The following is a 24,035-nucleotide window of genomic DNA, read 5'->3' as shown; positions in this document are numbered from 1 at the left end:
CAGTGTTCAAGCGTGTCCCCTGTCAGCATATTTCAAAGCATTGGAAAAGAGGGGGAAATAGGTTGTCGCCTCATCCCGCTTAGCTCCATATTCACATGGGGAAATCAGGAGTGACCAAAATATAAAATAAAAGCCTCAAGCCTCCTTAAAATGTGGATCTTGACGTAATGTCTATTAAGTTACAATTAGCCAGGATGAGCTGTATTCACCTTTTGCTAGAGAATAACTTTCCGCTGTGCAAATAATATGTGTTACGCCTTTCCAATATCTTCCTATATTCTTTTTTAGCTTTCTTGCTCCTGTCCAATATTTAGTTGCCCAACAGAGCCATTCTATACCCTAATGGCATGCTGCCCTTTGTTCTTGGGATGAGGGCAACACGGACAAGGCTACATTTATTGCTCTTGTGTCAAAGGTGAATCTATGGAGCAGAAATTCTGAATGGCACAAAGTATGAGCATTTAACATGCCCCTACAACAGTCCAGGATGAGTTTTTCCACAGATGCTAAGCTATGTTAATGTTCATGTAAAAATAGTGTGCACAGGAAGATAGTACAGATTCCTGAACCCTCAGGCATATACTTCACCAACTGGAATTTCTACCCTTATATTTTTTGGGTTCATGTAATTTGAATTCAAATGAGCTTTCCTGACAAGTGAGCAGATAAGTTGGACAAGTTTTGCCTGTCTTTTCAGCATTTCTGCGGTGGTCTGTAACTTTAGCATCTTGCTGCTGGTTGAGTCACTTCCAGCAGCCAGCTGTCATAAGTGAGGCTGAACTGAGCTGGAAATATGACTTGCTCCTAAGTTATTTCTGATCTGCGCGTTAACTTTCATTTGGACTAAGGTAACTAGTAGAGACTCACAGTGGATTCTAGACATTGATTTTGAGGAAAATGCTGCAGAATGACAGGGAAAATTGCCACATCAGTATTGTTCATGACACTCCCAAAAGATTTTTAAAGAAACTCATCAAATTCACATTCTTCAATATTCAACTAGTTCGCTCTTTGTTCTTGCGTGAAGTTAGCTCGAAACTAATTATTGTGATCCTACACTACAATTAGAACCCTGCTCAGCTCTTATAATTACTGGCTTGACACTTCTTTTTCCCTTGCTTCTGTCTGTAACCATTATGCTGTCATTATGAAAGGACATAATCATTAAAACACATAATAATCATTTTCTGAGCAATGTAATTATCCCAGGGTTTTATAGTTTTACGTGAAATACTCAGGGACAACACTATTATTCCTTTAATGTAATTGGCGTTCACTAAGATCATTCTTGGATTGTCTATTTAGTGGGGCCCTTGTACAATGAGATTGTGATTGTCATGACGCAATGTCAACATTTGATTGAATGCTAAAGATTAACAGTTTGGGCGCGGGGGCATGGTAATACCAAAAGGAGTGAGTTGCAAGCCTAATATTGATGTGTTAATATTATAATAATCAAATTAATTAATTATGCACTAATTAATGAAAGGCCTGTTACACTGGGACCATTCTGATAATTATAGCTGAATTTGCATCTTGAGGCTATGAGCTTCAGGTAGGAATAAGGTTTTCCCATTCCACTCCTCAAGTCTGTTCCACTATTCAATTGGATCAGGCTGACCTGTATCTTAACTCCATTTAACCCGCTTGGTTCCATAGCCCTTAATACCCTTGCCTAATAAAAATCTATCAATCTCAATTTTGAAATTTTCAATTGACTCCCACCTCAACAGCTTTTTGAGGGAGAGAGTTCCAGAATCCCACCACCCTTCGCATAAAGAAGTTCTTCCTGACATCATTCCTGAACAGCCTAGCTCTCATTTTAAGATTATGCCCCACGTTCTGGGTTGTCCCACCAAAAGAAATAGCTTCACTCTGTCAGTAATTTAAGACACAAGTTAGAAGTTAGGGAAGAATGAGCTAGGGTACAAAGGTAAAAAGGGAAATGCAGAACAGAACACCTTCGCCCGAAGAGTGGAACAAATTAGCAGGGTTCTGGTGTTAAACTGTGCTCAAGAGACAAATGGACAATTCCATTTTTTTCATGAGATGTGGGCGTCGCTGGCAAAGCCTGCATTTGCTGTCCATTCCTAATTGCTCTCAAACTGAACATTTCAGAGGACAGTTACGAGTCAACCACATTACTGTGGGTCTGGAGTCACATGTAGGCCAGACCAGATAAGGACTGCAGATATATTTCCCTGAAAGGACATTAGTGAACCAGGTGGGTCTTTACAACAATCAATGATAGTGTCATGGTCACCATTATTGAGACTGGCTTTGTATTCCACATGTATTAATTGAGCTGATAAGGACAGGAGACAGACAGGCAAACTGTACTTCTTTCCTCTCACCAACTGTCTGTAAGCAGAAGGTGTTTTGAATTACTTTTAAAGTATGCTGTGGTGTGTTTTCCCAAACCCCTGGTTTTGTCTGATTCAGTTTACTAATTACTTGCAGCAAACGCGAGTTATAACTAACTCAGAAGGTTAGTTTCTTTCACATTTAAAACCCAGGGGAGGAGTGTTTGCAACTTCCCACACAAACATTAAGGCGGGGGGGGGTGCGGGATAGGGAAAAAACAAAGGAGTTTTACAACTATGGATAGTAACAGTACAAGAACCATAGAAATCAATCTTAGTTTATGTGATTTCTTGTGTCTAAGAAGTCAAAGTCCAGAGGGTGTTTCCTTCGTAGTGAAGTTCAGTCCTGAAGAGTTTCTGGTTGGAGCTGACCACACGAAAATCTTTGTAACAAATGATGCTGCAACACGATGGGCTTTCTGTGCTTAGACCATTTGGCAGTCGTTGATCAGGGACTTTTAAAAATCAAGCAGGCTTCAAGGAGCTGAAAGACGGTAATTGGCTGTTTGCTCAGCTGGGTTGTTGGAGTCCTTTCCAGTTGATGTTAAAACAGCAGTCTGCCTGTGAGGCCAAAGATGTGATTTTAAAGCTATCCAAAAGGCCAAAGGCTTGGGTCATGTGACATTGACCATTAATGGTTAATTGCAGCTTAATAATCAGTTTCTGTGCTCCTGGCCAGAATTCCATTGTTTCCTCACTGATCTCCTTTTGAAATGTACCTGGACAGTCCCTGGTGCGAGATGAGTCTGCTAACAACTCTGTAGGCATAGCGAGTTTTGATCTCTCTCTTTTATGATAGTGCAGGCTGGGGAGCCAGTTCATCTGCACTTTCTCTGCTTTCGTTGATCACAAGGGGACTGTGACTCTCACAATGAGGTGAGAGATTCCACAGGCAGAGAGAGGAATTCTTTTGTCCTTGTAACTCTTGGTGGTAGCTTCCAGGACAAAGAGCAAGTCCTGTGGTCATGCGACTTGTAGCAGGCATCCTTTTTGGTTCAGCAGGAAGTCCATTTTTTAACCATAGCAAAAGAATAAAGTTTTGAACATATAGTGTTGGATTTCTTCTCATGCCAGAGGGACCCAACAGAACTTAAATTCCACCAGCTGCCATGGTAAGGATTTGAACCCATATCCCCACAGCATTAGCCTGGGCCTCTGGATTAATAGTCCAATGACTATTTTTCTGGAGAATGAATTGGGATAGTGAGTTCAAAGAGGCTGTTTTATGAAGAAGAGGCAGGCATAGTGGATCTAGACTATCTAGAGGTTAGCAAGCAAAGAGGAGATGGGTGTGTCAGGACACAAGCAGCAGAGTTTTGGATGACCTTCATCCTTTCTCAACATCAAGATGTCCAATGATCTTTGCAGCCAATGAAAGACTTTTGATGTGTTGTTACTGCTCTTTTCCTTCACTCCTCATGATCGGATGGGTAAACCTGATTTCTGGATTAAATTTGAATATGATATTTGACTGGTGAGGGCTGGAAGAATCTCTCAGTCACAATTTTCAAAGGCATTCACTGGTTTCAGTAATGGGAAACTCAACTCTCAAGTCACAATTTACTTTACGAATTAAGAGCACAAGATGATAAATGTCAGCTGTGGTTCAGTGGGTAGCCCTCTTACCTCTGAATCAAAGGATTGTAGGTTCAATTCCTACTCTTAGGAGCTTGAGAATGAAGTAAAGGCTAACACTCAGTAAAATGGTGAGGGAGTGCTGTGCTGTTTTTTGGGTGAGATGCTAAACTGAAGCTTTATCTGCCCTCTCATGTGGATGTAAAAGGCCCCTTGGCATTATCTTAAACAAAAGCAGAGGAGTTCCCCACAGTGTGTGTCTTGGTCAATATTTATCTTTGAACCTCAACATCACTGAAAACAGATAATTGGTTATTATAACACGGCTGTCATGAAGCTATTAATGTGTATAATGTTATTGGAAATTAGTTTTTTTAAATAGAGGTTTAGTCCGTGGGTGTGTCTGTGTGTGTTTTAATTGGATTAAAGCCAGCTAGTCTGGGTGCTTTGAGGTATAGTAGTTTTGAAATGTAAACAGAGAGGTAGAGGTACTTTTGCGTTTTGTTGAATAGAGCATTTAAGAAGGGGAGTCAAATCTTGCACCTATCTAGGAGACACCAAGCAAGATGCTTTTATTACTAATAAAACTACTATGAAAGGGGTTTTATTGTTAGAAGAGGTGGAGTTCAAAGACCCTGGTGATACAATGAGAATTTACATTCAATGAGAAGTGCTGGGTATAACCTGAAAGCAGTTTTGTGTGTGCAGAGCAAAGGCATGTAACATCAAAGCAGCTGTAAGCCTACAAATGTCTGCAAAGGGACCAAATTGAAAGGAACCTCATTTTAAATTTGTAAGGTGAAAATGATTTCCCTGGTGTCTGGTTAAAGTCTATGGGCAGGATTTTGCCCTTGGTGGGGCTACTCGGTGGGGGCGGTCAGGAAGCTGACTGCCGCCCGCGATCAGCTCCGCACCGCGATTTCATGCTGGCAGGCTGACAGCGCTAAGCGCTGCCTGTGCGGGCAGGGGGAGGAGGGAGAGCTGGGCCTAGCAGGCAGTTCACGCATGCATGAGAAAAAGTGCTTCAGTCTCCCTGAGGCACAGAGCTGCCTCAGGGTGATTGAAACACTATGTAAAAAAATAAAGAGAATAAAAATTTAATAAAACATGTCCCATCATGTGACATGGGACATGTTTTTAATTCAAAAATAAAGTTTTTATTTAATGCAAGTGTGACGTGAGAAAAACCTTTTTCACACAATGAGTGGTTTGGGTCTGGAATGCACTGCCTGGAAGTGTGGTGGAGGCAAGTTCAATCGAGGCATTCAAGAGGGCATTAGATGATTATTTGAATAGAAATAATGTGCAGGGGTACGGGGGAAAGGCAGGGCAATGTCACTAGGTCATAATGCTCATTTGGAGAGCTGGTGCAGACAAGATGGGCCGAATGGCCTCCTTCTGCGCTGTTAAAATTCTGTGATTCTGTTTATTTGCTTTAGGAAACCTCATCGACGCATGCCCAACGTCATCACACATCATTTTACGCTCGGGTGTGTCGGACGCGTGCCCACACACCAGATGTAATATTCTGCCCTATGGGTTGTTGTTGCCTTAGTGGAGATTAATGTGGGAATTTGTTAAAAGTTATGATAGTAGTAATTTATAGCCATGTGTATATGTTTAATTTGTTGTAAATTAATAAATGCCTCATTTAGTTTGATATAAAAACCTCTTGAGAACTCCTCCATTCCCACCCCTTTTCCGATCCCCCTTTTTCCAATAATTTATAATTTTTAAAATATATTTTTCTTTTCCCACCTATTTTTAAATTTATTTCAATCTATCGTTTTATCTCCACCTTTTAGCCCATTTCAATCCCTTCCCCCCCACCCCACCCCCATCTGCACATGTTTGTCCTGCTTTCCACCCTTAATGTCACCATTCACACATTCCTTAGATAATATCACCACCATCAACACCCCTTTGTCCTTTTGTCTAAGACGTCTTTGGCAATCTCTTTTTTGCCTCCACCTATCACTGGCCCTCTATCCAGCTCTACCTGTCCCACCCCCACAACCAGCTTATATTTCACCACATTTCTATTTTTCTTTAGTTCTGATGAAGAGTCATACGGACTCAAAACGTTAACTGTGTTCCTCTCCGCAGATGCTGTCAGACCTGCTGAGTTTTTCCAGCTATTTTTGTTTTTGCCTCTCGAGAACTGGTCGTCTTATTCCTGAATTTAGAGCAGCATCTCAAACATACCAAGTGAAAATATAGGTTATGACAGTTGTTTAAAGTTTTCCTCTGGGATTTTAAATAACTCAGCTTTACCAACTGCTGTGTCATAACACTGTTGATATAAAAGCAAAATACTGTGGATCTGACAATCTGAAATAAAAGCCCAATGCAAACTGGAAGAACAGCACCTCATCTTCCAATTAGGCACCTTAACAATGAGTTCAACAACTTCAGATCATGAACTCTCTCCTCTATCTTGACTCCCATTTTTAATCCAATTTTTATTTTTTTTTAAATTTCATTTTATCCTTTTATTTATTTGTTAATTTTTAAAATCATTTTTTCTCCAAACCCCCTCCCCCCACCACAGGGCCATCTGTCACTTGTTTTTATGTTTTTCTTTCACAGAGTGCTGACCCTTGTTCTGCTATTAACACTTTCTGCTATCTTACCTTTATGCCACTATCAGCACCTTCTTTACTCTTTACCACAACCATTAATACTGTCTTGTGTCCATGACATCTTTGTCAATCTCTCCTTAGCTCCCACCTATCCCTGACCTTCTATCTTGTCCCACCTGCTCCAACACGTCTTAAGCAATATAAATCCATCATGTTTATACTTCTCTTTAGCTCTGAAGAAGAGTCATACAACTCGAAAGGTCAACTCTGTTTCTCTCTCCACAGATGCTGCCAGACCTGCTGGGTTTTTCCAGCATTTTCTGTTTTTATTATAACACTGCTGTTTGTGGGATCTTGTGTGTAAGTTGGTTCCACATTTCATAATTTACAGCAGTGACAACACTTCAAAAGTCCTTCACTGGCTGTGAGGAGCTTTGGGACATCCTGAGGTTGAGGATGGATGAAGGTCATCCAAAACTCTGCTGTCCGTGCCTTGACACACCCATCTCCCCTATGCTTGCTGATCTCCCAATTAAGCAAAGCCTTGATGTTAAAATTCTCATCCTTGTTTTCAAATCACTTCATGGCCTCACCCCTCCCTATCTCTGCAATCGCTCAACCCTCTGGGATATCTAAGCTCATCGAATTCTGGCCTCCTGAGCACCCTTGATTATAATCGCTCCACCGTAGGCAGCTAAGCCATCAGCTGCCTGGTCCCTAAGCTCTGGAATTCTCTCCCTAAACCTCTCCACCTCAGAACCTCTCTTTCCTCCTTACAGATGCTCCTAAAACCCTACCCCAACTGTACTAATGCCTCTTGGTATGGCTCTGTGTTAAATTTTGTTTTATAATGCCCTTGTGAAGTTCCTTGGGATGGCTTATCATGTTTAAGGTGCTATACAAATACAAAGTATTGTTGCTATTTATAAATGCCAGTCCTTTTTTTTAAAATGGAAGAAAATGAAACAGAAAAATATATTTAGACTTGATCTGGTATTTTTGGATATGTTTCACAAGTATTAAATTGTTCCTTCTTGGAAGGAAATGTGAAGTGCAAAACACACAATACCAGCGGCACCAATGACATACCATGCAAATATGTGACAGAAGGTAACTGAATCAATTCAGGCAGCCTCCATAATTATCCTAGCCCAGCTTCTTTTCATGCAATAATAAACAGATAAACTGGAATAACGTGAATGATCAGTCATTACCTGAACCAACGTTAAGCAAAGAGCACAAAATCAGGAGGCACGCCCTTTCATCTCACAAACGCACTTATATGCTTCTTGCAACATCACAGATCGTACTTCCAGCAACCTTGAACACACCAACAACAACTTGCACTTATCTAGCACATTGGACTGAACAAAAATACCCCAAGGAGCTTGCCCGTGACATTCATAACGGTTAACTCTTTGAGAGCTGTGAAACGAGTCTGTCAAATTGAGCGCTGCACTTTTCAATCAATATTCTTCCCTCATTTGCAATCGAAGCCAAAAATTAAATCAGATCAGTTCCAATTCTTTGCAGTAACACAGAGCACAAAACTATCGATAATGTATGTGTAATATTGCTATCAGCTGCTATAAAATGTAGAGTAACAGAACAAGTTAGATCCATCCAGCCATTCAGGCCTATTTGCTATTTGTGAATGGTGAGTGATTACTAGGAGACAAACTACATGAGCACGCAGTTAACTGATGAATTTCATTGCAGTAATATTGATCTACATTAACTTCTTTACTCTCTGCATGTCCGGGTCTAGAGTCTATTATGCTGAGCTATATGTCACATATTTCAGATTGGCATTAATTCTCAATTAATTCCCCAGAACTTCCCACCAAATGTGTCTAGTGGTTAATTTGTTCTATTCGTTTAGCTTCTGGACAGAGGCAAAAGCACAGCTCCTGTAATAACAAATAGAAGACTGCATATCATTAAACACCCGCTGGGAAGTCAAGGTCAGGCTGAGTGGAGAAGCCCACCAATCATAATCACACTCAGGCAGCAGAGAGACCAGAATGCAGCTCTCAAGGACCCAACCTAATGGAGATGTAAATGCACAATATTTAACCTTTACTAATACAGAAATAAAAGCACCTCTAAAATTGCATCTGCTCATTGAGACTTGCCAATGGAAACACATTCAAGCATAACCTCTTGCAACAGAGAAATTAAGCATCACTGAGCCTGGTAAGCAAATAAGCGCTCAGTATTGTTCTGACATGAATCTCCCTCAAGAGGCACAGCCATATATATACGGTGCCTGTTTGTTATGTGCACTGTAGTCCCATCTCTCATTGCAAACGCCATTCTTATTCAACAGTTTTGGTTGCAAGCTCAGGGCTTCGGAACAAATTCTAGCCACTGAGGCACGTGCTAACATAACAGCTTTCTGCTTATAGCTCCACAAGTGGCATTCCCCTCCCCCATCCCATGGATCCTGTGATGGGGCAAATGAACATGAGAGACTGAGGAGCGTGCACATCCAACAAGCTTTACCCATCCTTCTGGATTCTTGGGGTGTCTGGGTGCAGCAGGTTTTATTTTGTAAGGCCCTTGATCTCAAAGCAACATTTGGCCAAATGTAAAATTAAAGAGCTGTAGCAAAACTGGAGTCAATGGGAAACAGGGGGAAAACTATCCACTGGGTGGAGTCATACCTAGCACAAAGGGAGATGGCTGCAGTTGTTGGAGCTCAATCATCTCAGTCCCAGGACATTGCTGCAGGAATTCCTCTGGGTAGTGTCCTAGCCCTAACTATCTTCAGCTGCTTCATCATAAGGTCAGAAATGGGGATGTTCACTGATGATTGCACAATGTTCTGTATCAGCTGCGACTTCTCAGATACTAAAGTAGTCGTTTTCCCTATGCAGCAAGATCTAGACAACATTCAATTAGGCTGAATGTTGACCAGAAATGAATTGAACCAGCCATGTAAATACTGTGGCTACAACAGCAGGTCAAAGGCTGGGAATTTTGAGGCAAGTAACTCACCTCCTGACTCCCAAAGCCTGTCAACTATCTACAATGCACAAGTTAGGAGTGTGATGGAATGCTCTCCACTTGCCTGGATGAGTGCAGCTCCAACAACACTCAGGAACCTTGGCACCATCCAGGACAATGCAGCCTGTTTGAGTGGCACCCCAAGCACCAACTTAAACATTCAATCCCTCCACCCAACAACGCACAGCAGCAGCAGTATGTACCATACACAAGATACACTGCAGCAACGCATAGCCTTTCAAACCCGTGACCTCTACCACCTAGAAGGACATGGGCAGCAGATGCACGGAAACACCATCACCTGCAAGTTCCCCTCCAAGCCACCCACCATCCTGGCTCGGAACAATATCACCATTCCTTCACTATTACTGGGTCAAAATCCTGGGACTCCCTTTCTAACAGCACTGCGGGTGTACCTACACCACATGGACTGGTGGCTCACCACCACCTTCTCAAGGACAAATATGGATGGACATTGAATGCTGGCTTTGCCAGTGACACCCACATTCCATAAAAGTAAATTTTTTTAAAAACCTTGACCTCATTCAAAAGTCTGCTGTCTATATCCTAACCCCTTTCTCCCATTACCCCTGTGCTCACTCACCTACATTTACTCCCAGTCCAGCACTGCTTTGATTTTAATATTTTCATCCTCGTGTTCAAATCCCACTGTGGCCTCATCACTCCCTCTCCCTGTAATCAGCTACAGCCCTAAAACCCACCAAGATGTCTGTGTTCCTCCAATTCTGACCTCTTGTGTTTCCCCGCTTTTCATGCCTCCACCAATGACCAGATAGATGCCTTCAGTTGCTTAGGCCCTAAGAGCTCTGGAATTCTTTTCCTAACTCTCTCTACCTCTCCATCTCTCTCTCTCTCTCCTCCTTTAAGGCCCTTCTTAAAGCCTCCTTGGCAAAGCTTTTGATCACGTCCTAAAATCCACCTGTGGCTCAATGTCAAAATTTGTCTGATAACATGCCTGTGAAGCGCTCCAAAGCGGTTTAAGCTGCATTAAAGGCACTGTATTAAAAGCATGTTGTTGCTGTTTTGCAAACAATTGGTGTGTTGAAGTTTTCAGCATCTTTCTACCCTTTACAATATTGATGAAGTACTATTGATTGAGTTTATCGACTCATTATCATGTCTTGGCACCAAGGGGTCAAGTTGCTCTGTTCAAGACTTGTTGCCCTGTCATAAAGCATCCTTTCTGTACACATTTGCAGTCTCACTACATTCTGCAAATTGAGCTGTTCACCACAGTACATCATATCCTGGATCCTATTCATATTTTATCTCCTCCTGAGTTAAGTAAGCATTGTCCGTGGAAATGGAGACACCCTTTCAGCCCCAGTGCCAGTTTGCTGCAACCAACACTGGCAGGCTGATGTTGTACGGATTCCACAGTAATGTTAAGCTGTAAAGTGCAACCAATAATTGGTTTTTACTATTTATCCAGAAAATAGACATGTACTTAATTATATTTTTATGCAATGTACTTAGATCAAATGGGATTTTTAAAAAAACATAAAGGTCAATGTTCGAGAGATAGAAAATGAATCTTCACTTTAAGAATTTGCAGCCCTGGAAATCTGGCAAACTACCCACAATCTGATGGTTGGTGTGCACTGATAGATTGAAACATAGCAGCTTCAGTGTGTCGCATATTGCCATTATGATATCAGCAACCTACACTTATATAGCAGCTTCAGTGGAGTGAAACTGTCCCGAGGGACTTCATAGGAGCAATAACAGTAAAAATTTGACCCTGAGCCATCAATAGAGATATCAGGAGAGATGACAAAAAAAAACTTGGTCAAAGAGGCAGATGTTAAAGAGGAGCTTAAAGGAAGAGGGGGAGGTCTTGTGGCACAGTGGTAGCATCCCTACCTCTAAGGCAGTAACTCTGGGTTCAAATCCACCTCAGGACTTCATGACCACAAGAGGTGTGTTCATAATGTGACCAAACAAGTTCCTTCTGATACACCCATGCTAGGCAGAAAAAACGGGAGTGTGTCCGGTCAGCCCCAACAGTGCGGTATCTGCAGTGCAACAGCCTCCTCACGTTAAAAGAATCCATGCACAAGTTCTTGCCATGGGCTATTATCTGTGGTAAGCACCCTCCTTCCCTCTCTGCCTTTCTCACCTCTTTCAAGGCCCTCCTTAAAACCTACCACTTAGACCTGTCCTAATATCACCAATGGTGGCTCGGTGCCAAATTATGTCTGACAATGCTCTTGTGAAGTGCCTTGGCATGTTTTACTACATTAAATGATAAATGCAAGTCATTGTTCTTGTCATTGAATTGTCTCAAAACCTCATTATACCACTGGGATCCTTGCTAAGTGCATGTTTGGTAAAGGGGCCATTGCAAACAGGTTTTTAATGATAGTTTTCTTAATGAAGATGCAAGCAACAAAACCCAACCCATTATGGGCTTTCATTAGAAAACTATGAGGCAGATTATGAGCTTGCACTTGGCTTTTTGAATGTGTTGCGTGTTTGCTGAGCCAGGCAACATCTGCACAGACAACACATTGTTCAAAGTGAAGTATCAGTGCTTGTGTTACTTAAGAGAAAAGATTAATTCATTAGGACGGATTGACAAAAATGTCACAAACATGCTATAGATGTATCGCTGACAACGATAGTACATTTCATGTCTGAATCAAATTTTCACCCCTGTTTTTCCAGAAAAGTAACCTATCCTCCCTGTCAGCACCTGAAATTGGAGCATCACCAGGGGGGAGATTAAGGTCATTAATTCATTTTGGAATACTTCTTCCATGTGGTTTTTGCAGCAAATTAAAATATGATGCATGATTGAGTCTGCAAAACAAACCCAAACTATCTAACCTTTGATCATAAGTAAAATTCTCCATTCCATTCCTGGCAGCATCCTCATAAATTTCTTCTCTACCCTCTCTAGTGCAATCACATCCTTCCCGTAATGTACTGACCAGAACTGTATGCAGTACACCAGCTGCAATCTAATTAGTGTTTTATACAGTCCTAGCAAACCACCCGTCTCTAATGCTCATGGCCTCAGCCAATAAAGGAATGTGTTCTGTATGCCTTCTTGATGACCTTACCTACGGTTCTGCTACCTTCAGGGATCTGTGAACAAGCACTCCAAGCTCCCTCTGCTCCTCTGTACTTCTCAGTATCCTACCATTTACTGTGTATTGCTTTCCCTGTTTGTCCTCCCCAAGTTCATCACCTCACGCTTCTCCTGATTGAATTCCGTTTGCCACTTTTGTGCCCAGCTGACCACACCACTGATATTTTCCAACATTCTCCAGTTCTTCCTCACTGTTAACCACACAGCTAATTTTAGTGTCATCTGCAAACTTCTTAATCATATATTAAGTCTATGTTATTGACATATACCATGAAAAGCCAGTACTGAGCACTTAGGATCCCACTGGAAACAGCCTTCCAGTCACAAAAACAGCCAAACACCCATTCTCCAAAACACTTTGTTTCCTGCCACTGAGCCAATTTTGGATCCAGGACTGTTTAATCTGTTGACCAGTCTGCCAAGTGGGATCTTGTCAAAAGTCTTGTTAAATTCCATGTAGGCTACATCAAACATGCTAGTCTCATCGACCCTCCTTGTTACCTCCTCAAAATATTCAAACAAGTTAGTCAGACACAACCATCCTTTAACAAATTCATGCTGACTGGCCTTGATTATTCTGTGTTTTTCCAAATTACGACTCAACGCAAGTTAGACTGACTGGTTGGAATTACCTGAGCTACCTTTCCTCCCATTTTAAACAATGGTACAATATTACCAGTCTGTTTGCAATCTTGATGTCACATTTGATCCTGAGATGAGCTTCTGACCTCATACTCGTCGTCATTAAGACCCGCCTATTTCCAGCTCTGTAACATTACCTGATTTTGTCTCTGGCTCAGCTCATCTGCCACTGAAAGCTTCACTCATGCCTTCATTATCTCTAGACTCGACTATTGAACATACTCCTGGCTAGACTCCTGTTCCATCCTTGGTCACTAGTTTAGTTAAACTAATAGATCCGGATTGCATGTTTGTTTCAGGATGACAGAGTTGGTACCATAGACATAGCAGTTCAGCAGAAGGTTCTTATGTAGAACACATTCTATTTATTTACAAAGGAACTTAGCAGCTACACTTGTGTACTTACAACTAAAACCTTGTCTCTACATTACAGACTCTTACTCTAAACTACTGACTACTAAGGTAACTTGCGCTAATCTGCTATTGGATACTAAGATCATGTGATCTTCCATTATAACATTCTTCTTAAAGGTATATTACACATCAGGTTACCACATCCCTCCCCCTTTACTCAGAAATATATTTTACAGTTACAATTACAATTCTTCTCAAAATATCAAATTACTTACACAGATAAGTAATTTACAAATTCAGTCTTTCTGGTGGTTTCCTTATGCATGTAGAACTCTCAGCTCTACAGCTTCAGATGTTTTGTCAGGAACCTGCTTTTCTGGTGTTGTCCGAACAGCAGGTACTTCCGTAGGCACCTGCAAACCTGTTTCCACAACTCTTGCAGGTACAGCCGACCCTTCAGACACATCTGTGCTCAGTTGAGTTCTTTCAACAGGAGACGTTGACGCAGTCGTGAACACTGGAGGAATTATTTCCTGATACTTTGTTTCTCTCCTCTTTATATGATCTATATGTCTCTGTATGATTCGGTCTTCTACTTTCACGTGGTAAAAAAGAGGTCCAGTGACTGCACTTATTTCATCTGACAACCACTTAGGTCCTTCACCAAAAATTTTCACATGTACCATCTCTCACAGTAAAATTTCTGTCATGACTGCGCCAATCATGTACAATTTTCTGACTTTCCTGGCTCCTTTCCATCTTTCCCCCCTAAATTTGGTATTACTAAACTCAATCTCGCTCTGAGACAGCATTTCATCAACAATTCTGCAGCTGTGATGCTTGTTGTGGTGTGAGGGTTGGTTCTATAATGGTAAAGAAAGCATGCTAACTTGGTCGCTAAGGAGTCTCCAGTTAATTTCTTCATACCATTTTTGAATGTTGAACTGCTAGCTCAGCCAGTCCATTCGAAGAAGGGTGGTACGGTGAAGTTTTTACATGAGTAATACTGCTGAGGCTGATAATACGTTGAAACTCAGCACTTGTAAGTGCCATGCTGTTGGCTGATACAACCACTTTTGGTAGTCTGTTGATGGCGAAACTTTGTCATAGCTTGTCAATTGTAGCAGAAGATGTTGGTGACTTTACCTCATATATGTCCATCCATTTTGAGTGAGCATCAACAATAAGGAGAAACACTGTTCTCATAAAAGTCCCACACAGTCAATATGTAATCGCACCCATGGCCTTCCTGGCAACTCCCAGGGGTGTAATGGAGCTGCTGGATTAAACTTCCGCACTTGCTGAACTGCATACAACTTTTCACTAAGCTCTCTATTTCTCCATCCATTCCAGGCCACCATAGATAGCTGTGTGCTATGGTCTTCATTCGGGAAATACCTGGATGTGCGCTATTGTAATTCAGTTAACAAAGGTTTTCGTCCTTTCGGAGGAACAAGCACCCTAGCTCTCCACAATAAGGTACCATCCTGCGTGGTTATCTCATATCTTCTGTGAAAATACGGTTTCATTTCGTCAGATTCTTGATCGTGTGACCAACCGTGAAGAACTTGTTCTCTTATTTTGGATAAGACTCGGTCTCGATTAGTCCAATCTCTAATATGTCTGGCACATACCGGTGATGAATCTAAGAAGTTCAATAATAAAACAAGTTCTTGAGGAACTGGAACATCCTCATAGTTTTCTTTCAAAGGCAAACGACTAAATGCATCAGCGTTTGCAATCTGACTTCCAGGCCTGTGGATGAAAGTATACTCATACGCTGCCAGAATCAACGCCCATCTCTGTATTCTCGCTGAGGCTAAGGGTGGTATAGCCTTGTCCTCGCTGAACAATCCTAGCAAAGGCTTATGATCCAAAACAATAGTAAAATGATGACTATGTACATACTGGTGAAATTTCTTGACACCAAAGATGATTGACAAGCCTTCTTTTTCTATCTGTGAGTATCCCTTTTCCACTGTGTTGAGCATTCTTGATACATATCCAATAGGCCGTTCTGAGCCATCATTCATTTGGTGGGAGAGCACTGCTCCCACTCCATAAGGAGATGCGTCACATGTCAGAACTAACTCTTTTCTTTGGTCAAAATGTACTAATAGAATGGATAAGTGTAACAGCCATTTCACTTTTGTGAAAGCTTCTTTCTGTGGTGTTTGCCAAGACCAATGTTGGTTTTTCTTGAGTAGGTAATACAAGGGTGCCAGTTCTGTAGACAAATTAGGTAAAAAGCATCCATAGTAATTGATCACTCCCAAGAATGATGTTAGCTCAGAGGTGTCCCTTGGTGCTGGTGCCTCTCTAATGGCTCTCACCTTTTCTTCAACCGGGTGGAGGCCCTATGCACCTACCCTGTGACCTAAATAGACTACCTCTTTCGCTTGGAATGTGCACTTTTCCTTTTTTAAACGCACTCCCACCTGTGAAAAATGCTTCAAAATTTCTTCCAAGTTTGCCAAATGCTCCTTTTCAGTGAGTCATGCCACTAGAACGTCATCTAAATAAGCTACAACATGAGGGAATTCCTGCAGCAAATTTTCCATTGTCCTCTGGACTATGGCGCATGCTGAGGATACATCAAAAAGCAAACGGGTCTATTGGTACAACCCTTTGTGTGTATTAATTGTGACAAATTTCTGGGAGGCCTTCTCTAATTCCAATTGTTGATAAGCATGGCTCATGTCAAGCTTCGTGTAGGTGGTTCCACCTGCCAACTTAGCATACAGATCTTCAATTTTTGGCATAGGGTGTCTGTCCAACTTGACCGCTTTATTGACAGTCAATTTGTAGTCTCAATTTGAACACTTTGGTCAGGCTTCAGTATGGGGAATATTGGTGCTGCCCATTCGGAGAACTGCACAGGTTGTATCACTCCTAGTTTCTCTAATCTATCTAATTCGGCGTCTATCTTTTCCCGCATTGCATAAAGTACTGGTCTTGCCTTCATAAATCGGTGGCGGGGGGGGCGGGGTTGTTGAGTCTGGATCAACATGAATTTTTGCTTGTAGCCCTTGGATCTTCCCGAGTTCATCTTGGAAAACGGAGGGGTATTTTTGTAGTAGCTCAGGTAACTCAGCGGCTCTCAGTTGGAAGGTCTCAGTTTAATTTCTTTCAGCCAGTTTCATCCAAGGAGGTTTGGCCCCTCACCCGCTACCACCATCAAGGTAATTTCACTGATTGACTTCCATACTGTACAGTAACCCTGCGCATGCCTTTGATTTTGATGTCTTCTCCCATGTAAGTTTTCAATTTGGCATCTGTTTTTTCCAAATTTAATTTACATTCCACCTGATTCAAGTATTTAAAAATATGCTCACCTATCAACGTAGAGGAAGCTCCTGTATCCACCTCCATTCTGATGGGCCTATTATTAACTCTCACTGTTACATAGATTGGTTCTGTTCTTCCTACCTTTAAATTATGCAATGAAAAAATATCGGAATCTGTTACTTCAGGCTGTTCTATGTTATGAATTTCACAGGTTTTTTTCTTTTGATTGAAAGTCTGCCTGATTCTATCCTTGCAAGGTTTCATGAGGTGTCCGTTTCAATGACAGTAAAAACATTCGATTTTTTTAAACTTCGATTCATTACAAGGTTGCCTGCTTCCAAATGTGTTAGCATTATTCCATGTTTTCGCTGCAAAGTCATTTATTTTTATTTGTCTGTAAGCTGTGGCTGCTTCCCGCTTCTCATCAGGGCTGTACATTTTCACATCCTTTTTGGCTGGGGTTCCCCGCCCAACGTAGAGGTTGGCGCCATTTTGCGCTCCCTGTATGGCTTTCGAGTTCCTCACTGCGCCTTCCATAGCCAATGCTATTTCCTGCGTCTTCTGAAAATCCAAACTTGTTTCAGGCAGTAACCTCTTCTGAATCAAATCTTCATTTATACCGCACACCAAATTTCATTTATAGCTGTACCAAACTTACAATATTTTGTTAACTATTTCAGACTTGCCACATAATAAGCAATCGTCTCCCCTGGGGCTCTATTTCTTGAGTTAAATTTGAACCGTTGCATTGTTACCGAGGGCTTGGGCTAGTAATGATTCTTCACAAGGTTCACTGAATCATCAAAACTTATTGAATCCGGGGCACTGGGTGCTATTAAACTTCAGGTCAATCCATAAGTCTCACTCCCACTGTGGATAAGAGGATCGCATGCCTCTTCTCCTCCCCCACAATGTCATTAGCTTGGAAAAAGAACACAAGGCGTTCAACATAATGGCCAGGATTTTTCCTATGGCGGGCGGGCTGAGCAGGAGAGGGCCTGGGCCGGCGTAAAGCTGGTTGCTGCCCACGATTGGCTCTGTGCCACCATTTTATGCAGGCGGGCCAATTAAGGCCCGCCCAGCATAATACGCAGCCGGTAGCACTCGCTACCTGCGTGGGCGGGGGGGAGGAGGGAGATTCAGGGCCAGCGCTCTGTCGCGCACGCGCCAGAAAGAGCACAGCAATCTCCCTGAGGCACGGAGCTGCTTCAGAGAGATTGAATGGACATTAAAATAATTGAATAAATTATTTTAAAACATATTTAAACATGTCCCAGTCACATGAGTTGGGGCATGTTTTTATATTTACGAAAATTTATTTATTTAATAAAAGCTTCAGGAAACCTCATCCCGCTCATGGATGAGGTTTCCTAAAAAATGCGAAGGCCGCTTGGGTTTTTCACCTGCCCGCCAACCTTAAGGTTGGACGGGCAGCGTTACTAATGAAAATAATTACTTTCTCAATGGCCTTAATAGGCCATTTACATTTCGGCTGGCACACAGCCGACTCCGACGCACACCCGCTGAACGAAATATCGCGATGACATCGGGACACACGCCCGATGTCATCACGTGTCATTTTACATGTCGGCGTGTTGGGCCTGCCTCCGCACGCCGATGGAAAAATCCTGCCCAGTGAGACCAATCGTCCACTGCTGGGTCGAAAGGATCAACTCTTCTAAACTGCGGCATGCTTCGAGGGGACTGCTTTGACAATTAGGACACAAATTCTACTTACAATTACCGTGCGAGGTGCAGCCCGATTTCAGTTCACTTGATTTCCTTCCTCGCTTTTTGTTTCGTCCTTCCTTGCTTTTTCTTGCTTTTTTCACCTCATCGCCAGTTTGTTGGATCCTTGGTCACTAGTTTAGTTGGACTAATGGATCCGGATTGCATGCTTGTTTCAGGCTGACCGAGTTTGTACCATTGACATAGCAGATCAGTAGACGGTTCTTATGTAGAACACATTCTATTTATTTACAAAGGAACTCAACAGCTACACTTGTGTACTTACAACTAGAACTTGTGTACTTACAACTAAAACCCTGTCTCTTACAAACTCTTACTCTAGACTACTCATTACTGACTACAGACTGCAGACTACTAAGGGTAACCCGTGCTACTCTGTTATTGGATAATAAGATCATGTGATCTTCAATTATAACATTCTTCTTAAAGGTATATTACACATCTGGTTACCACAACTCCCATGTTCTACCCTCCGTAAATTTAAGGTCATTCAAAACTCTGCTGCCCTTGTCTTAACTTGCAACCAAGTCCCATTCCCCTATCACCTCTGTGCTCGCTGATCTACACTGGCTCCCGGACAAGCAATGTCATAATTTTTAAATTCTCATCCTTGTTTTCAAATCCCTCCATGGCCTCACCCCTCTCCATCTCTGTAATCTCCTCCAACCCCAAAACCTTCCAAGGTGTCTGTGCTTCTCTAATTCTGCCCTCTTGTGCTTCCCTAATTATACTTTCTCCACCAGTGGCGGCAATGCTTTTAGTTGCCTTGGCCCCAAGAGCTGAAATTCCCTCCCTATATCTATCTGCTTCTCTCTCATGCTTTCATCCTTTAAGACACTCCTTAAAACCTACCTCTTTGACTAAGCTTTTGGTCATCTGACCTCGTATCTCCTTATGTGACTCGGTGTCATACTTTACATTATAATGCTCCTGTAAAGCACCTTGGGACATTTCATGATGTTAAATGTGCTTAATTAATATAAGTAGTTGTTGTTTTCTAATCTTGTAGCCAGAGAGGATTGGAAAGCGATAGTCAAAACCTTCCTATTTTTTGCTTGCTTTCCTTGGCAGACTGGGATACATTTCATCCAGACCTGGTGTTTTATCCACTTTTAAGGATGCTAAATACCTTAACATTTCCTCCTTCAATATGTTTATCCCATCCTTAATGACAGTGTTGTTCTATCCCTCTCTTTTGAGAAAACAGCCACAAAGTATTCATTGAGAGCCATGCCCATGTTCTTTGTCTCCACATACAAGTTACCTTTTCCGCCTCTAATCAACCCTTCTCTTTCCTTAGTTATCCTATTGCGCTTACGCATTTATAAAACATCTTTTAGTTTTCCTTGATTTTACTTGCCAATATTTTTTCATCCCCGCTCTTTGCTTTCCTAATTTCCTGTTTTAATTTCACCCCTGCACTTTCTATATTCCTCTAGACTTTCTGCAGTATTGAGCTATTGCCATCCGACATAAGCTTTCTGATTTTTGCTCCTTCACATCCACAGCTGTCTAGATTTGGGACTCGCACTCTTTTTTTTTGTCACACTATCTTTGTTTTGAACCATCTCTGTCTCATTCTTGAATGTCTTCCAATGGTCTGATCCTGATTTACCTTCAAGTAACTGTTTCCAGTCAACTTTTGGCACTTGCATCTCTGCTTAGTAAAATAGCCTTTCCCCAATTTAAAACTTGCTCTTCCCTCCAAGACAAGAGAAGGGAGACTAAAATAGCACTCCAATGTCCTGTACAATTGCAACAAGACTTCCTTACTCCAACCCCATTGCAATAAAGGCCCCAGAATACCACTTGCCTTCCTAATTCCTTGCTGTGCCTGCATTTTAGTCTTCTGGGTTTCTTAGTCCCTTTATCTAAGTCATTAACGTAGATTGCAAATAGCTGAGGCCCCGCTACTGATCCCTGTGGCACACCACCAGTCACAGCCTGCCAACTTGAAAATGCCCCAATTATCCCTTCTCTCTGCTTTTTGTCCATATTAGCATAGCCCCTGCACAAGGATGACACGCAAATTCGTGAAGCGTTCCATACTTTTCAGAAATTTTGAATATGATTGCGAAGTAAATCAGCCACAATAAAGCTTTTTGTGAACAGATAAAAACTAAATAAATAAATAAATGTATTACCCCCAACTTCTTATCCTGTGTAATAAGCTTTTACATGGCACCTTAGCGAACAGCTTTCAGAAATCCAAATATACGACATCCACTGGTTCCTCTTCATCTACCCTGCAAGTTACATCTTCAAGAGTCTCATCTGACATCCACATACAAATACACTTGAGCTGGACTCATCAGGCCTGAGTTAACTCATTCAAAACCCATCCACTTGCAAAGAGCTCAAATCTGGTCCGCTGGGTCATGATCAGAAGAGTTGAAGCCATTGAAAATGTCAATACTGCCACTTGGTTGTGATTACGTTAGCAAGGAACAACAACAACTTGCATTTATATAGTCGGTTGGTTAGTCTCCCAAAATCACTGTGGGAGTGGAATTCTACCCAGTATCTTTCCTCTGTTTACAATAACTTGCACCTTTATAGCACCTTTAACGTAGTTTGCTGATAACTTTGCCTTCATAGCACATAGGAGGGCACCCAGCTGCTTGTTGACCACTTTGCCCAAGCCTCAGAACACTTCAGCCTTACAATAAGTCTCAAAAAGACAGATTTTGTACCAACCTGCCCCTCACCACAAGATCAAGACCCCATAGTCACAATCAACAATACACCCCCCCAACTCAGTTCAGACGTTCTCAAACCTGGGAGTAACCTCTCCAACAACACCATGTTGGGCGATGGGCAAAAGCGAGTTCAGCATTCAGCAGTCTCACTCACAGGTTTTGGGGAGAGCATGGGGCAGCATTTTCTGTTCGGCGTGCGAGGGCGGGCCCCACACACCGACGCATAAAATGACGCACGGTGACGTCGAGCATGCGTCCCAACGTCACCATGCGTCATTCTGATTTTCCGTTCAGCAGGCGCGCACTGTAGTCGGCTGCGCGCCCACCAAACTGTCAAAGGCCTGTTAAGGCCATTAATTAACCACTTAACCAATTTGACAGGGCTGCTCGTCCAACCTTAAGGTTGGTGGGCAGGCGAAGAGCCCAGGCAGCCTTCACATTTTTCATGAAACCTCATCCAGGAGCAAGATGAGGTTTCATGAAGAGTTTATTAAAATAATAAATATTTTTCAAAACATTTCATGACCATGTCCCAGCTCACGTGACGCTCCCTCCTCCCCGCACCCGCACAAATAGCGCTGAGCACTACCGGGCGCGTGTCACGCTGGGCGGGCCTTAATTGGCCCGCCCACGTAAAATGGCGGCGCACAGTTGATCGCAGGTGGCGATCGGCTCTGCACCCACCTGCGCCCACTCCTGACCGGCCCGCCCGACGGGGAGAAAATTCTCCCCAGGGAGTTTGTCTCAAAACAAAAATAAAAGTCTACCAGGCAGTGGTTCTCACATCACTTCTCCACTGTTGAGAGGCATGGATAGCCTACTGACATCACATAAGACAACTGGATGCATCCCATCTTCGGTGCTTAAGATCTATCTGCAACATCAAGTGGCAGGTAAAAATCCCTAAAACAAAGTTCTTGCAAGGTGCTGCACACCTGGTATGGTGAGCACACGCATCCAAACTGAGCTTCACTGAGTCAGCCATGTGGTTCACATGGAAGATTCCCGCTTACCGAATGTGGTGTCCAGCAGCCAGCTGGATGCAGGAACCCACACCACAGGACGTCCATAACTTAGAAATGAAGATATCCTGAGAGCCAATCACAGACCCTGTAAGCTGGACCCCACTCCATGGGAGAAAACAACTCTGAACAAAGTCAAATGGAGAAGTCTCTATTATCGAGCAACCTCAACATTTGAGGTGAACAGAGTCAGGACAAGTGAACATGCTGGATGGTCAGTGGGCCTTAACCTCTGAGCTCCCCAGCGTCGGGTTGGGGGATAGCCCAAAGGAGTCCTGGGGAATCGCCTTCAGAGATTCACAGATAAGGTTTGCACGGTAATTGCCCAAAAGTGCAAACTTCCGCTGTGCAATCGCTTTGCACTGGGAACCATCCGGAAATGCGATTTAATTTGCAGGCCTCGGATGGTTCTGACTGGGTTACACCGATAGTTACCCATAAAAGCTTAGAAGAATTAAAACCACTTTTAACTTCTGAGTAACTATTGTACAGACCCAGACCGACCCCCTCCCCCCCCACAATCACCCCGACCCTCCAGGAGACTCCCCCCACCCCAACACAACTACCCCACCCACGGCACTCCCTCACCCCCCTGACACGGCAGGCACAGAACGCACAGGGCGTGTGACCATGAAATGAATCCGCTCTTGCATCCTCACAGCATTTATTTCAGAGCACCAATCGAAAAAAAATGTGGACTTTTGTTGTCTGCTTTCTGATTATCAAAATTACCGTACAGTCAGACTTGGGGAGTTGAGTTCTGTGCTGGAAGGCAGGGAACTGCTGACCATCCATTTCACACCCGAGAAACAGGCAAACACCTCGGATCCCCAGTTGCCTGCCTGATTCAATTTTCAGACTGGCCTTTAAATGAGTGCTCAGCTCTCCTGACTAAAGGAAGAAAGAGCAGGATTTGCATTTATAAAGCACCTTTCACAACCTCACGATATCCCAATGCGCTTTACAGCCAATGATTTTTAGTGATGTTAGCTGAAGGATGGATATCGACCAGGACACTTCTCAACTGTGGTCTTGGATGGGGTCTGTGATAGAATGCCAACTTCACACCCATTTGGGGAGAGCAGGATTAACAACAACAACTTGCATTTGTATAGCGTACTCAAACATTATCTGGAGAATTGACAGTGGAATGATTAGAGTTAATGCTGCAGTCTAGATGCACTATAATATATAGCAATGATGCCTCTTCTTAGCTAATACCCAACTGATAACCAATGGAATCATTAACTCTATTGTGTAGAGTTCAGTGTTACAAATTGAACTGTAAATTATATTGATTTGTGTTCAATGTTACAATGACCAGTCAGTCGATTTTGAAACACTAGGGTATTGGTGAAGATTTTTAACTTAGCGACTCAATTTTAAAATTCTTCATCTAGCCAGGCTCTGAACTCCAGAATTCCTTCCCTAGTCCTGTCTGCCTCCCTCATCACCTCTCCCTCCTTTGAGACACTCCTTAAAACCTCACTCTTTGATCAAACTTTTGGCCACTTGTCCTAATATCTCCTCATGCAGCTCACTGTTAACTTTGTCTGATAGCCCAGCCTATAACTTTTGATTATGCTGTATAAATACAGGTTGTTGTTGTTTTTCCCAAATGGCCATAAGTTGGCATC

General features: G+C 42.5%; 1 protein-coding gene and 1 pseudogene across 1 annotated transcript in view; one reads left to right on the top strand and one right to left on the bottom strand.

The window, feature by feature from the left end:
• LOC144686417 (receptor tyrosine-protein kinase erbB-4-like) overlaps nt 1-24,035 on the bottom strand; it is a 974,945-nt gene that overhangs the window by 681,945 nt on the left and 268,965 nt on the right. The gene's annotated exons all lie outside the window — the stretch shown is intronic.
• On the top strand, nt 20,671-20,730 carry LOC144687011 (U6 spliceosomal RNA; annotated as a pseudogene).

The sequence above is a fragment of the Cetorhinus maximus genome, chromosome 11, assembly GCF_964194155.1.
Source record: "Cetorhinus maximus chromosome 11, sCetMax3.hap1.1, whole genome shotgun sequence".
NCBI classification, from domain to species: domain Eukaryota; kingdom Metazoa; phylum Chordata; class Chondrichthyes; order Lamniformes; family Cetorhinidae; genus Cetorhinus; species Cetorhinus maximus.
The sequence above is the reverse complement of the archived record's forward strand: the minus strand, read 5'-3'. Positions and strand labels throughout refer to the sequence as shown.